A 569-nucleotide genomic window follows, 5' to 3' on the forward strand; every position below is an offset into this window, starting at 1 on the left:
TGGGGGTGGGGGGGGGGGGGGGTAAGTTAAAAAATATTATATGTATATACAATGTATATATATGTATATACGTTACTATAGTTACTAGGACTTGTACGAGATAACCACCGCCGAGGAAATTTATGGCGCATTACAAAAGGAGTGCGGGTTTCAGAACATAGGGCTAGCAAATATGAAAAATATGCGGAAAACAAGAAGCGGCACTCAAATAGCTCTTATATGCCTGCGTGCTCAAGATGCTAAAACTGCCCTTAAATTAAGAAAAGTAAAGATCGGGTTGTCGATCTGTCGCCTCCGGAAGTACTCCTCAGTTTCTCGCTGTTATAGATGTTTCCATCCAGGCCACATGGCGCTTAAATGTTGCGGTCTGATCGACAGGTCCTCTCTTTGCATACGTTGTGACATGTATCAAAAGTATGCACTAATTCACCGAGTTGCATGCTCTGCAAAGGGGATACTCAGTGCTGCGTACGACTTGCCCTAAATACTTGGAGTTGCTAAACATAATAAAACAATGAGAGTAATGCAACTGAACTTAAATCACTGCGCCCTGCTGCAACAAACCATAA

Source organism: Bactrocera dorsalis, chromosome 4 (genome assembly GCF_023373825.1).
Source record: "Bactrocera dorsalis isolate Fly_Bdor chromosome 4, ASM2337382v1, whole genome shotgun sequence".
Classification (NCBI taxonomy): Eukaryota; Metazoa; Arthropoda; class Insecta; order Diptera; family Tephritidae; genus Bactrocera; species Bactrocera dorsalis.